The sequence below is a fragment of the Durio zibethinus genome, chromosome 4 (genome assembly GCF_047325235.1).
Source record: "Durio zibethinus cultivar Kanyao isolate XHJ-2024 chromosome 4, ASM4732523v1, whole genome shotgun sequence".
In the NCBI taxonomy this organism is placed as follows: domain Eukaryota; kingdom Viridiplantae; phylum Streptophyta; class Magnoliopsida; order Malvales; family Malvaceae; genus Durio; species Durio zibethinus.
The window spans coordinates 35,024,425-35,038,306 of NC_143165.1; the positions used below are offsets into that span (position 1 = coordinate 35,024,425).

The 13,882-nt window shown below is 33.5% G+C and overlaps 1 pseudogene across 1 annotated transcript; it reads right to left on the reverse strand.

Annotated features, from left to right (window-relative positions):
* LOC111287771 (pre-mRNA-processing protein 40C-like) lies at nt 1–12,461 on the reverse strand (annotated as a pseudogene). Its single transcript, XR_016341794.1, has 14 exons — nt 12,319–12,461; nt 10,955–11,578; nt 10,678–10,835; nt 10,129–10,166; nt 8,797–8,875; nt 7,864–8,322; nt 7,662–7,745; nt 6,605–6,747; nt 6,389–6,513; nt 4,829–4,952; nt 4,422–4,559; nt 2,976–3,122; nt 2,070–2,192; nt 1–849 (listed from the first exon to the last, which is right to left on the reverse strand). The product of XR_016341794.1 is annotated as a pre-mRNA-processing protein 40C-like (transcript).
* Nucleotides 12,462–13,882: the final 1,421 nt, after the last annotated feature.

A 13,882-nucleotide genomic window follows, 5' to 3' on the forward strand; every position in this document is an offset into this window, starting at 1 on the left:
TCTAAGAATGGATTCAAAATTTTATAGACTGATGCACGATCAGGCACATACTAGTATGATTATTTTATACATTGATAAAAAAATTCAAACATTTAAATTAAAATTAAAAAATTTCATCGTCAATGTCATAATATTAAAATGGTACGCTATGGTATATGCATTTAATGGACCATATATAATGAAGATGGGCCTTTGGATCTGATGCAGTGGGCTTGATCTGTTGTTGGCTTAATTTTTAATAGAGTAATTTGATCCATTCAAGCCGGGCTGGTGGGCCGCCGATCGATTTATAAAACCATATTTTCCGGCTACTGTGACTCAACCGAAACTAAACCATGAAAAGGCAACCCCGGTTCGTAAAGCTCTCGTTATGCATGAAGTTCGAGAAATGATCTATTGTACGTAATCTTTTTCCTTACATTTTGTGAGAGGCGTTTCGAATCCGTAACCACCAGGTCACATGGGAAAAACTAAACCATGTATACCAAAAATCAGTAAATTCTGCAAATGCCTAGTTTCCCATGAAAACAAGCTATCTTCGTTCATGAATTTTCCTTGGAACCTGATGAAAATCTTCCCAAATCACCAGAGCTTCTGCCTTTTGCATCAATGTGTCTCTTCCTCTTGATCTAATGCTGACTTCTGCTTCCGCAGCATTTCCTCAGCATATCGGCGCCACGAAGATTCCCTCTCTTTCCTCGGCATCTTGTTATACCTGGGATCAGGCTTTGGCAGACGTTTGGCTGTTGACCATGAATTAAGAACTGTTTTCCCATCTTCTGTCCCTTGAGCAGCTGCATCTTGAGTTATGACTTCAGCTAGTAGAGCTCTGAAATCATGTGCACATCTCTAGAAATGCAAAATAAAAAGGTTATGTCAGACGATTATTCAAATGCTCGTATTCATAGCTGTTGCCCTTGAAGAATAATATATAAATCACTTAAAAGTTACTAACGAATCGAAGTAATGCAATATAGTGGCCAGACTTGAGGTGGGCTACAATTAAATCACATCTTTTCATCTCTAAAATCTATTCTCTGTTGTCCGAAACCGTTTGTTCAACATCAAAAGTAGACAATGGCTATCGTACTCTTTACTCTAAATTATACCAAGAAGACAACAAAAATTGATCGAGTAAAAGGGTGATATTCTACAACAACTTAAGTTCATATCAACTTCCACACAGAAAGAGACCACAAAAAGCCAAGATTCTTTATTCTTTTACAGCCAAGTACCAGCATAAGCAGAAAACAGATGTAGCTGTGACGTAGAATGCCAGGATGAACATAAGAAAGGATAAAATTAGAACTGAATGCATTTGAGAAAAGGTGAGTAATAACACCGATACAGGACAAACGAGAGAGATAGACAAACAGCAAAGGCCTACAAGTACTCCGGTAAGAAGATGAGACTTAACAGATGATAAACATGTCAAGAGAGAAAGGTGGAAGGCTAAAGAAAATATGAGTGGAAACTATAAAAAGGACCTTGGTTTTACTAAGTTTACAGTGGATAAAGTATCGAATAAAGAAGAATGATGCATCATAATCCATAAAGCTGACCTGAAATATCATAATAATATTTCACCAAACTTAGATGACACAAATTATCAACAGATACTAGTAACCCACTTAGGAATGGATGGCTTTATGCATATCTAATAAGGAAACATGCGACCCTCAGCTTCACTGTCAACATGCATCAAAGGTGGTTGTGATTCTCAACAAACCACCAAATAACCAAAATGACTGTGTTTGGAAAAAAAAGATAATGAAAATAGATTTGGATCATACACCACAAAAAAGACAATAGTGGGAAGCTTCTTTGAAACAGCATTCCTTTAAACATCCATCTTCGTCAGACATGCTAGTTCATATATCATCATAGCACACATGCCACTCCTAGGAAAAGGCATAGTCGAAATGAGCTAATCAACATGATACTACTTTGGCCACAGGAACTAGAGCAAAAAAAGCTATCACTTAGCAGTAAATAAAAAAAGGGAGTAGCAGGATTGTATTAATTTTATAATTCATCACCATATTGAAAAGATGTAGTTGCAAAATTACCTCAAACAGCATCTTTATGTGTTCACGGAAAAGCTTCTCCATATCAGATGGATCCAAATCAGGATTCACGGCTCGTCCCTGAGGATCCTTTTCCAACTTAGGTTTTGACTCCGTCCAAGATGCCTAGAAAAATTAATAGAAGCAAGAAGTGAATAACTTGACAAATTCCAAATGAGCCAGTGAAAACCAAGCATAATATTGGTCTTAAAACATATTAGAAGCTTAAAACATAATCTTAAAACCAAAAATGTGGAAATTTTAGTTACATCTGACAGCATTGTAGATGGCAGCCTCATCTATGTTATCAGGAAATATTTTACATACACACATACACACATACATACATACACTAATGAGACCTATTCAAACTGAATATTATTGTAGTTTAGCAATGACATGATAAAAACATGACCATATAGTGGGAAAAGGCTTGGTTATTGTTATCTACTCTTACTTAAATAAAGTCCAGAATCGTTCAACATCATATCATGGCCATATTTCCTGGTATTCTAAAAATTCAGTTTTGGCTTTTCTTGACTCCTTTATCTTTTGCAATGAAACACCAATTAGGAAACTAACGGCTTCCAGACTGAGATAGTTAACTGAACAAATCAACACAGGACAAGTAATTTGAACTTACTACCTAGCACAAAGGATAAATGCTAACATTCTTGCCTATCCAAACTTCAAAATTAACTATATTTCAATTATTTATTTAGCTTATATTGCTGGCAATAAAAAATAAAATAAAAAAGTCATAAAACAGGGAAAGAAAAGCAAATGAGATTACCATAGACCTCTGACTATGGAACCATACAGATGGTTATACATATAAATAGATTCAAAACAATAGTTGTTTTTAGTCTTGTATCATCCAGAAATAAATTGTTAGAGAAAAGTATATACCTGAGGATCTTTAATTGTTTCCACAAGCAAAGCTTGAAAAGATGCAACTGCCTCCTTACTGTGAACTTTTAGACGCACCCTTTCCATTTCTTGTTCTTCTCTCTCTTTCCTTTTCCGCAACTCTCGCTCTCTTTCCTTCAGCTTCTCCTGCAAATGATTAATAAAAGGTCAAAATTTTCAAATACTTCAGGCAATGCTGGATATACATGGATGTCTTTTTTAATATTTGTCAAATACCCTATTAAAACAAATAACAATTCAAAAGTACAAGATTAACAATGACATAGCTATGTTCTAACATTGTCTATAATTACAAAAACAATAAGAATAAGAACAGCCTTCTCCTACATATAAACCGATCTTTCATTTAGGAAGCTTTTGAGGGACAAGTTGTCTAATTTCTTTTGTCTAACTTGTTAAAGTAAAAATCTGTTCTGATATTCCCCACAAACAAAATTTCACGTGGATCCATATGTTCCATGACATATTAATCCATTCTTGAAAGACATTTTAAGCGTTGCTTGGAAGAGGGTGTCAAAATTTCAAAGAAAGTTGAAATGAAGGGAATAAGATATGCAGCGAGCTAGAATTCAAGAAGTGTCTCAAAATTTTTAATTCAATTGTTTGCAGCTCAGCCACTTCATAGATTTGCACACTCATACAACATCATCTAACTGCACTTGTAAGATCATGCCAAACTTCAAACACTATTAAACAATCTCTATAATGTCGAAACAAGAAGCAAACACCACCAGCGGAGCCAAAAATAGGAAGCTACATATGTTTATGTGCAGGAAGAGAGAGAGTGTTACAGCATCAAGATAAATTGCCAAAGATGTGGTAGTGAGAATTGAATAAAAATCTACAGAGGGATAAATGGAAACGAAGCAGCAAATCTGATGTCATGGAAAATCATAGGAGTTAGAAAAGGCTTCAATAGCTTTTGGAAAGAGGACAAAACCATTACCTGGGAATGGTCTACCAAGGGCTAGAAGATCTGTGTTAGAGTTTATCTGTCCCCTTCATCCATTCTAGGACATGTTTCTATTGTTACGTGACACCGCTTTGCACATTATATCAAGTGAGGATGTGAGGTCATAAAATAACAACTCAAAATAACTTTACTAACATGCCAGTTCAATCATCGTTTTGGCTGAAAGAGAATTTGAGATATTATAATTTAAAATTCCTTTAAGAATGAAGTCTCTTCTAAGAACTTCCCAAGCCATACTCTCAATAATTTATCCATCACTCCTTTTATACATGATAAAATATCTATGAAGCAGATAAAAGAACCAATTTTTTTAGTATAAATATGGCAAAACAATTCCACACCTGAAAGAACTAATGGGTTCAAAGGGTTACAGAGAACATGCACAAGTTAAAACATCAAAACCAACTTGCAATACCAGTGTATGCCAGAAAGGAAAGATGGAGAGTCTATACCTCCTTTTTCATTTTTTCATTTCACTCTGCTTTCTCTTCTATAGCTTTTAGTTCAGATATGCACTCATTGAACAAAACCTCTCGATCCTCATGCTTAACAAATTTATACCTCGGATCATCCTTTAAAGTATCCTTAACCTGAAACAACCAAAATAAAAGGAGAGAAGTGGACCATATTTCCCATCATAACAAATAATCATAAAAGATATAACCAATATCTCTCTTTTACATATGTGCACACTCACACACAAATACGAGCAACCCAATGAAGATGCAAAAAAACTCTTCACAAAAAGGGAGGTCTGACCAACAAACTCCAATTCAATAAGACAAAAGGGAAGCAAGATGCTTAATGTTGAAGAAGAGAATAAGCAAAAACCAATAACCTAATTTAAAATTGCACATACCCTGGACCAACGGGAATTAACATTTATATCTCCTTTCTCTTTAAGCATGGACTTAAAACTAGAATCAGCAGCTGTACGTATAGCTTGAGCCTTTTCTTCAGCAGCCCTCTTCAAAAGAAGAATCCTGACAGAAGCAGAGACATTCTGTAACCAGTATGATAAAAGTATATGAAAAAAACCAAGGTATTTACCATTCAAACAAAAAGAGGCCAAGGGCTAAAGGACACACCCAAATTGAATCTGAGAATCTGGTCTCTAGCCTACTACCTGCTGACAAATGTTGCTTTCAAGGTTATGATTAGAACACTTCCTCTGTCTAGGGACAACTGAACAAGGTCAACATAAATTTCAATAAGGATTGGAGTCAAAAGCATATCTTATGCGATTGTAATAGCACAGTGAAGTCTTAACACATGTTGTGCAGGGAGATCAACACAGGAAATTGGATATGAGCAACAGATATGACTAGGTCATTTTTCTTACTTCTACAGTAAAAAGAAAGCAAAAAGGGAAAAGGAAGAAAAGAGTATGTTCTACTCTAACAAGTCTACCAAAAAATCAAAGGGTAAAAGCAAAGATAGTAGTGCAAAAAGGCTAAAAGCTTAGAGTGTCCAGGATGCTGTCCAGCTTGTGAAATGCAGTGCTGATCGATAGAGGTCTTAGATGAATAGCTCTTTCACATTAGTGCCATAGACTCTTTTACTACAGAATCACATTCCACTAATTAATTATAAGCATTATACTTATATAGTTCTAATGTTGTTCTAAATATGGATCCTCACAGCCAGTTCAGCTCAGTTCAGTTCACTACGGTCAAGCTTTTTATTAACTAGTTAACAAACCTGCCTTCTCACCTAATTGTATCTCCCTATACAACATTATCAAATCTGCTTTCTCACCTAATACTGTTCTTAGCAGGGATCTTGTTTCCCTAATTACAATGGTAGAAACACAAGTGCACAATTAGACATGTACACATCTCTCTGAGCATGCATTAGTGTCTTCAAACATGCCTGACAAAGTGTCAGTACAAAGCATTTGTGTGTGTCACATAAGTTTGTGTAAGAACACCAAGCGAGAGAGAGAGAGAGAGAGAGGAGGGGGAAATAAGAGGGACGAAGCAAGGGAGGGAGAAAAAAGCTTGACTACCAAATGTTTACCATCAAATTTGAGAGATCTAAAAGAGAAGGGAGAAAAAGAGGAGGGCAAGGCAAAGTTCAAAAAAGAAAACGGTACTGTCCATCTATATTCTACAACAAACAATTCTAATTCTTTAAGTCACATTTTTAACAAGTTGATTCTTTAAGTCAAATTTTGATAAGTTATTAAAGATTATAGTCCATTAAAACATTCATGAAGACCCAAGCACATGTCGATGCACCTTGGCTGCTATAACCAAGTAGACAGTGCAGGTGATGGCACAACTAGGCAAAGCAGCAGAAATTAAATAGAGAGAGGGAGAGAGGAAGAGAGATAGAGAATAAAACCCAACCAGTATAAACTATAAAGATAACAAGCTGACGAATAATAATGATTATGAGTCGATCTTAGTAACATTACCTTTCAGTTAATAGAAGCTCCCGATCCTTTCGATCCAAAGCCTCAAATCGAGGATCACTTCCCCATTTTCTTTTGAAAGTCTGATAATTGGTGTTGTGATCAATACCGTGTTGAGTGAAAATTGGCTTGCAAGAAATCTACAGTTCAACAATTTCAAAGAAGGATTTTTACCACAGCTAACAAATGATGACATTCTAATCTTGGCAATTAAGGAACCTCTGATGCTTCATCCAGCAACTGCTTAAATCCCTCTATTGCGGCCTTCTGAGCTGTGCTCGTATTTCTCTGCGTTCCTCCTCGGCACGTGTCTTAACATAGCATTCAAACAAGGACCTCCTAGCAGAATGACTTGGAATAGCCTGCAACAGGATGCACTTCAAACAATTAGAATTCCAAATAAACCAGCTAGTCAAAAGTTATTATTATGCTCAATAGGATGATTTCATAATGAAGCACATCAAAGAGGAAATCTTAAATCTATTACCAACTCAAAGAGTGTGACGACAAAGAGAAGGTAATAGTTAATTTAATTATTAACAGCCTAGAAAGCTATAGCGTATAATTAAGCCATCATTTTGTCATAGTTAACACTGACATATGGTTCCATGCTAGTTTGACCCCTTTTTTCTTACCAGTATTTTCATCATGATAACTTTTGCATACTACTTTATTAATCATTATTTTAATCAACCAGATCCTACCACACTCAACTTTGGTTTCACAAAATCTTTCTTCTGACCTTCCCTAGTCCATGACATCTTTTTAGAACGTTGGAATTTTCTTAAAAATTTTGCAAAGTCATTAATGATGTGCTAAAATGATACTAAGCTGATGTTTTCCTGGAAGTACTCTTTTAGTCTGTTCAACTTTTTACCATGGTGAGAAACCTAATAGAAAGGCTTTTGCTTAAACTACATTGTGTGTTTGTAGTAAAAACAAGGACCTTAACAAGGAGAACATCCTCACAAGATAAAAAAACTCCTCTAGGAAGGATCAGAGAGGCTGGTAATTCACATCAAAGAAGCCTTTCATCCAAGGAAACAAATTAAAATAGAGGTTCCATGAAGGGTACCCTCTCAAAAGTGCACTCACCAAAATAGGTCAGCCATTTGAATAGACATACAAAAAGATATATCAGAGTACAGAAATGAGTCCCCACCAAAAGTGAACAAATTCATGAATCCAAGAAATAAGATTTAAGGAATTCCAGCAGCAGGAAAAGCCCCCATAATTATCAAGAAAAAGTAATACATAATCTTTAGTCTCAACAAACCTTGAAACATGGATCAAACACTATCTTTGGCAGTTCCTTTTCCCATTTTGAGAATGGTGCCACTCCCCGTTCTTTGAGCATTTCCTGTAAATTTCACTTGCATGATAAACAAATTGACTCCAGCTACAAAATTGGATTGCAGTAATAAAACCAAGAATAACCATATTTTGGAACATGCAACAAAATATAGCACCACAGATACCTTAAATTGCATAATGCACTCTTCCTTAGAAGGCCCACTGTCTATATCCTCAGAATCTGAAGAGGAATCAGATATGTTACCATCCCCATTAGCATCTTTTAGCTTTTCTTTGCTGTTCTCACTTTGCAAGCTCTTAACATCAACTGCTCTTGAGCCATTTAATGCTTGTGCTGCTGTTACTGGCATAACTGGAACAGAAGAGGAAGAAGGAACTCCAAAGTCCTGCAACTTCTTAATTAAATCCAGGGCAGATGAGGAAACTGGCACCACTGAGGTTCTTAAAGGCATGGCATCACGGCCACCTGTGTTAAAAGCAGGAGCACTCAAACTTATTGGAGTAGATCCTTTTTCTGCTGTTACATCAATATTTGGTATTGGCACTGCATGCTCTTTAGATACATCACTATCCTGTTTCTTTCTCGACTCTGCTACTTCACTAGGGATCTGCCAACAGCTAATCTGATTGACAAAAAAAAAACAATGAAAAGATGGGGAAAATATCAAAACTAGGAAATATAAACAAGTTCAAAGAGTGTTAGCAGTGATGTTAACTATGTTCAATATTTGTTTCCTTGTAAGTTTACTCACCTCCTAAAAGGTAAAAATAAGCACAGCATCAAGAAAAGTAAACAATTTATTAATTGATAACTTTGTAATACGTGGCTTTATAAGCTAGAAAACAATATATAACCTGCCATACACATCGTAAGTGTAAAAGGGAGCTAAAATGAATATGTTATATACACATCAATCTGTCCCATTTGAAAATGCAAAAAGCTTGATGAATGTGGCAATTTATACATAAGTCACCTCATTATTTATTAAGTTTTGTCATCAGATAGCAATATATCTTCCTATTAAAGCAAATATTTTTTAGAACAAGCCCATTAGAGTAAAACAGGCTAGAGATGAGAATTAAACTAGATACAGTACCTTGGTTTTGCTGTTGTAGTAATATTTTTTGCCATCATTTGTGGTAACTAGTGCCCAATCTGTTGCTGCCAATTGCTCCCTATAAAAAGAGACTTCCTCAAAAATAGTGCAAATGAAGAAAAAGAAATCCAAACCAAAAAGAAAATTAAAACCAAGAAATATGGAAAAAGGTTTGACAGTAATATAGTGTTAAAATCCACAGCCCAGCTCAACATTTTTGTACAAGCCTCAGCCTATGAATAATGTTTGAGAGTTTGTTCACTTGTATCATATGTGATACAGCATTTCAAGAAGCCGATGATGAACTAAAAGCACTCAACAGGATACGTGCAAAAAAATGATATGGTAACCACGAGAAGCTTCAGCAATTAGAACATGACATTAAAATATTGTATACTATTTTTTTAATGTTTATAATGATTAAATAATTATACGATTTTTAATATAGTAAATGCTTAATCTATTAATAATGATTAATAAGATTCTAAAGAATAGTAGAATAATATAATATTTTCTTAAATTTCAAAAGAATACTAAAATGTATTATCATATTCTTAAATGATTATATGATATATGATATTAATAATTATTTCTAATGTAAATTATATTGATAAAATTTATACCATATTCCTTTGATAATCATAAACATAAAATACTTTACATAAAAACTAACATACAAAATACAAATATAAGATAACTAGTATAATGAGATAATACTATATATTACTAATATTTTACACTAATAATAATATTATAATTCTAAATAATGTCTAGTAATATAAGGATATATTACAATAATAGTTTAATATATTTTCATAATTACTGATATTTAATTTAGGAAATATTTACAATATTATCCAATAATAAAACAGTAATATAAACGAATATTTTAAAATCTTTATTTACTTATTTACATTTTTAATATTGATGTAATAAATTTCTTTCCCTAGAAGGAAAGAAGAAAAAGAGAGACAAAATATATAAGCAAATTGCTCTTCAAATGTGTATGAAAAAGGGAAATGGTTGAGAATAAAACTTAGAAAAAGGAATTGGAAGCGTATTCTGTAGGTACTGAAATGGAAAATTGAGGGTCCATTTTTCCCTAACAACAACGCATTAAACTGTATAGCACATTCAGCGATGTCAATGTTACAGTGCTGACATAGCCTAGCCACAAAGCAGTTGCTCAACAAGAAAAAAAAAACTAAATAATGGAAAACTGAAGTTTGAAACATCAGGAAGAATAAACATATAATCTAACAAAGCTAGAGATACCAGACAAGATGAAATGGAAAGCACATTATGGAGTGGAGGTGAAAGTAAAGAACTTACACTGAAACTGGTGTTGGCTACATGGTAACTTGGTCAGGCTGCACACATAGGTGAAAGAAAAAAGGTTAAAAATAATCTGGATTAGCATTTAAGAAGCCAACAGAAAATCCACATGCCATGACTAAAACAGTTAAAGCAAATTTTCTACAGACAAGAACTATGGAAACTGATCTTGAACTTCAAAAAGGCAACCCATGGAGAGCTTGAAATTATATCATATACCCCCACAAGTACACACAGATGCTAATATGCAAATATATGAAGTTTTATCCAATATTTCCGTAAGCGTCCAGCCAGTTAAACAACATGGAATCTTAGGATTAATTAACAAAGCATCATATAATTGATGTTTGATACTTCAAAGTTTTCTGGCTGCTTTAAGTGCAGGACATTTCCTGGGCATTATCAAAGATTGCTAATCAGCCGATATTTGGGAAATTTGTTGAATATGTATTGGTCAATTTAAGTGTTTGCAATCTAAAAATGCAAATGGCAGGCACACTAACAAAGTAACTATTGGAAACCATATGCATGCATATTCACATGTACCTCCCTCTTAAATCCGGCTGGTTTTTCATAAGTCGACACTCCTGTCAATGCATTATAGTAATAGACAATCCCCGAATCAGTCTTGTGGGCAGTCCAGACATCAGATTGTTCATTGGCAGCAGCTTCAACTCTATTTCCAACATCATGGGCAAGTTTATCTGCAGAACCCCATGTAACACGGATGAAGAAAAAATTAACTTCATGCTACAGTAATGAAGGTTAAACAGCTCTTACATTGTTAGTTGATCAGTAATCTAGCATTAAACCCTGAGCGTACCAATTCCTTGAGGAGGTAATCCTGTCTGTATTCCTAAAGTAACAAATGACTGGTTGGTTGGAGTAGCTGTAGATGGTGCAAATGGACTCGTTCCCAGAGGACTAAAACCAGGAAGTTGACAATCAGATGAGGGCGCAGGAAGATGCAAACCACTTGATGCTGAAGGAAAGGGTCCAGGATAAATACTAGGATAAGGCACAAATGAAGGCCTGACAAAGCCACCCATTGGAGGATGTTGCATCCAAAATCCATGAGGGGAAGAAGCCATAGAAGGTAAGGATGTATAGGTAGGGTATATTTGTTACTGAACAGATGGATTTAATGAAACAGGAGCACTGGGTCTAGGGACCGCAGAATAGGGAGCATCCACAGCTGCAGAAGCAGTAATCATCTGAACAAACTGTACTAACCCAGGGTTTCCAGGTGTCCTGAAGTACCAGAAGATTCAGTAGACATGGGAAAAGATGGAGTGGTGGGCATCCACGAAGTTACTGGGGCAAAATTGGGATTGGCTGATGCATTCATCGTAAAATCTGAAGAGTTATGGACGGGCAATGGGCCAGACTGAGAAATAGTTAACGCTGATGATGCTGTAAGAGCTTGTGCACTAATAGCTGGTGTATCCTGCAATCAGCAAAAAGGTTAAAATCCTAAGACATTGGCATACAAAAAACTCCATATCAAATTCATTCTGCAGATACATAAGCAATTGCTATACATCATCTTGCAAACAGTAGAGTACTGAATTGGGAACTGGATAAAATAGATTTAAAATGGAGAACATTGCACAGAACTCCAAAGTCCAAAGGCTGGACAGAAACCATGATAGAAAGTTCTGACTTAACGTTAACTAATGCCAAATTACTGCATACAGGATCCAGTCATTGAATATAGATTTGATCACGATAGATGCTGAAATTGAGGCATCCAGTTGCAACTAATTTGGGGCACCTACAAGCATGATTTTATAGACGTATCCTGGACAGTTGTTTATTGCGCTGTAACATAGTCCGAGAATTCATTTTAAGGGTGAAATCATTGCACTGCATACAGCAGCCCAAAAACATTTGTAAAAACAAAAACTTGAAAAAAATAGAATCACAGGTGGATGTTAGTTAGGACCAGGAGGGCCCAACTATTTTCAGGCATAGTTTGGTATCACCTCCTTCTCCACTTAATAAATCTTGGCTCGGCCACTGAATACATTAATTTAAAGCTTTGCAAAATTTCTAACAAAAGCATCTGCACTAACTGAAAGTCCTACTAGCAGTCAACACTTTAACGTTTGATCAAATCATTAACCAAAAATTAATGACCAGAAAAAGCTGCAAAATTATAATTCAGTACTTCTATCATTCTCTTACGGATTTAGAGGGATGCATTTGATCATTATGATTCAACTGAGGATTCGGAGTAAAAGAAAAACTTGCGGAACCCAACAAGGCTCCTTGCGAGACTGGTAAATGAGGCTGCATCATTGGTGTAAGCGCTCTAGGCAGAATTTGAACTATGATATTAAAGAGGAAACCTGGAAGAACGGGCTGGAATTGATAAAATTGCATAAATTAAATCAAAAATGAGGGAAAAAGTAAAAAAATTTCAACCTCTATCGGAAGCCAATCAAGAAATCAGAATAATTAGATTGCGTGATTATTCACTAAAAAATCTTTTTTTTTTCTTTCGGACAATAAGTATGAACATTGAACAAAACAAAAAAAAAAAGTTTCAGGGAACGTGCTTACTTAACAGGAATGCGTCTGAGACTACCGAGTAACCTTCATTTGGTCCGGGCTTTATCAGAGAGAGACTCTTAGGGTTAGGGTTACGAATTTGAAATTTTGGGACTAAACAAGGTGAATGAAAAGTAGTAAAGGGGTGTTTGGATGGGATATTTAGTGGAGGGACTTTCTTTTCAACTATGTAGTATTTTATATAAGATAATCACTTAAAAAATTATAATTATTTATGTACAGAATTATATCATTGTATTTGATAAATACTTGATGATGTGATGATGATCTTAAACCACCGCGAGTAATAAAATCATTGTATTAAAAAATAATTTAATTCTTATTTAAAATAATAATAAAAAATTTAATTAATGTAGTGACAAATAAAATTAATAATAACTATTATTATTTAAATTTGAATTTAAAACTTATTTCTTATTAAAATTATAATTATTTTATATTATAAATTTTTGTATTTTAAAATTGATATTTACTGTAATAAATTTAAAAATAATTGGTGTTTTTTTTTAATATTTTATATATAATATAATTTTTTTGTTTTCTTATTATGAATTTAATAGATTGATTTTATTTTTTAATTTAAATATTTTTTACATTATTTATATTATAAATATTTATTTATCTATCAATAAATATATTTATTAATTTAATTATTTAATTATATTTTATTATAAAATAAAATATTACTAATTTTTTACAAATTATTATTTTAAATAACATTAAAATTATAAACTTGTATAACTATTATAATATGAACAATTATTTTTGTACTTTTAACAAAATAATATTTAAAATTTAATAATATTAAACACGGTAATATAAAATTATTAAATATTAATTATTATTAATCAAATAAAATAATTTTAAATTATAAATGATAAGATCATTTTGATAATATAATTATCTAGGTGATTATATTATCAAGGTGATTTTATAAAAAAAATATCAAACATTATCTCAAAATTTTCAAAACTTCAAAAATGAATTTACTTGTTTAGCTAAAAATAAAAAAAGAAACGCAAAATTTATATAAAATTTCAAGAGAAAATTTGAGCTCTTGAAATTCTATCTAAATAGGTGAATTTTCATAATTTATCCAAATCTTTTCATTTTTTATTGTACATTAATCACCATAAATTAAAAAAATTAAAAAAATATATCATTTTATTTAATTCTA